The sequence below is a fragment of the Olea europaea genome, chromosome 19 (genome assembly GCF_002742605.1).
Source record: "Olea europaea var. sylvestris chromosome 19, O_europaea_v1, whole genome shotgun sequence".
In the NCBI taxonomy this organism is placed as follows: domain Eukaryota; kingdom Viridiplantae; phylum Streptophyta; class Magnoliopsida; order Lamiales; family Oleaceae; genus Olea; species Olea europaea.
The window spans coordinates 4,646,681-4,648,845 of NC_036255.1; the positions used below are offsets into that span (position 1 = coordinate 4,646,681).

At 45.8% G+C, this 2,165-nt stretch overlaps 1 protein-coding gene across 1 annotated transcript in view; it reads right to left on the reverse strand.

Moving 5' to 3' along the window:
* Positions 1–2,165, reverse strand: part of LOC111368573 (protein MOR1-like) — a 13,994-nt gene that overhangs the window by 8,442 nt on the left and 3,387 nt on the right. The window lies entirely within an intron of this gene.

The following is a 2,165-nucleotide window of genomic DNA, read 5'->3' on the forward strand; positions in this document are numbered from 1 at the left end:
GGGCACATCATCTTAGGACGACCTTGGCTATTTGACCTAGATGTAACCATATATGGTCGATCCAATTCCTGCTCCTTCGTGTTTAATGGAAAGAAGATTCACCTTAACCCACTACCCCCAAAGCCGGCTAGCTCACCAGAAGCGAAGAAAAGTGTGGAACAAAAGGGGTTGCATATCATTAGTCCTACAGAGTTTGAGCGTACAATTGTTGGTGACTCAATTGTGTTCGCCTTAGTAGTCATGGAGGTTTCATCTAACTCCACAAGTGAGGATACTGCGGAAGTCCAATCAATCCTTCAGGAGTTTCGGGATGTCTTTCCGGAGGACCTACCTGATCATCTACCTTCGCTAAGAGATATTCAACATGCCATAGATTTCGTCCCCGGTGCATCCCTTCCAAATTTGCCACATTATAGGATGAATCCTACCGAGCACGCTGAGCTCCAAAGGCAAGTAGATGACCTTCTCAACAAAGGATTCATTCGTGAGAGTTTAAGCCCATGTGCTGTCCCCGCCCTATTGACGCCCAAAAAGGATGGATCTTGGAGAATGTGTGTGGATAGTCGCGCTATCAATAGGATCACGGTGAAGTATCGTTTTCCCATTCCCAGGCTTGATGATATGCTGGATATGATGGTTGGCGCGACAATCTTTTCAAAGATCGATCTAAAGAGTGGGTACCATCAAATTAGAATTCGCCCAGGGGACGAGTGGAAGACTGCGTTTAAGACGAAAGATGGCCTTTATGAATGGCTGGTCATGCCTTTTGGGCTAAGTAATGCGCCGAGTACCTTCATGCGGGTAATGACACAAACTCTTCGGCCGTTCATGGGTAAGTTTCTTGTTGTCTACTTTGATGATATCCTCATCTATAGTAAAACCAAGGAGCAACACAGTGACCACCTCAAACAAGTTTGCTCTACCTTTCGCGAGACTAACCTGTATGCTAATGTCAAGAAATGTTCCTTTTTCACCGATAGCGTAGTTTTTCTAGGGTTCATCGTCTCGTCGACAGGGGTGTCTGCTGACCCTACTAAGATTCAGGCGATAATTGACTGGCCTGAGCCTAAGGCCATTCATGATGTCAGGAGCTTTCACGGCTTAGCTACATTTTACCGCCGTTTTATTAAAGGGTTTAGCACTATTATGGCGCCTATCACGGAGTGCATGAAAAAAGGGGAGTTTCATTGGACACGTGAGGCGGCGAAGGCCTTTAAGTTAATCAAGGAGCGAATGACAGAAGCTCCTGTCATGCGTCTTCCCGATTTTTCCAAAGTCTTTGAAGTTGAATGTGACGCTTTTGGGGTAGGTATAGGCGGAGTCTTAAGTCAGGATCGTCACCCTGTCGCCTATTTCAGTGAAAAGTTAAATGAGGCCAAACGACGATATTCAACGTATGATAAGGAACTGTATGCGGTGGTCCAGGCTTTGCGCTATTGGCGCCACTACTTGTTGCCCCAAGAATTCGTCCTTTATTCGGACCACGAAGCCCTCCGTTACCTCAACTCTCAGAAGAGATTAAGTTCTAGGCATGGACGTTGGGTTGAATATTTGCAGGCCTATTCATTTGTTTTAAAACACAAGAAGGGCGTGGAGAACCAAGCAGCTGACGCGTTAAGTCGTCGTGTCTCCCTTTTGTCGATCATGAGTGTCAAAGTCATCGATTTTGAAAGACTTAAGGAGGATTACGAGGCATGTCCCGATTTTAAAGATATCTTTCTTAATTTACAGAAGGGACAATCAGGCGCCACAGATGGCTTCCGACTTGAGGAGGGTTATCTCTTTAGAGCCAATAAATTGTGCATCCCTCGAACTTCAGTTCGAGATTTTATAGTGTGGGAAGTTCACGCGGGAGGGTTAGCCGGTCACTTTGGGCGTGATAAGACCATTGAGGAGGTTGAACGCCAATTCTATTGGCCTAGTTTAAAGAGAGATGTGGCTAAAATTGTTAGTACATGTAACACTTGTCAATGGGCCAAACAGAAGAAGCAGAACACAGGCCTATACACTCTCCTCCCCGTCCCCAATTGTCCTTGGCAAGACGTTAGTATGGATTTTGTGCTAGGACTGCCACGCACCCCAAAGAAGCATGATTCTATTTTCGTGGTTGTCGATCGTTTCTCGAAAATGGCTCACTTTATCCCCTGTAGCAAAACATCGGATGC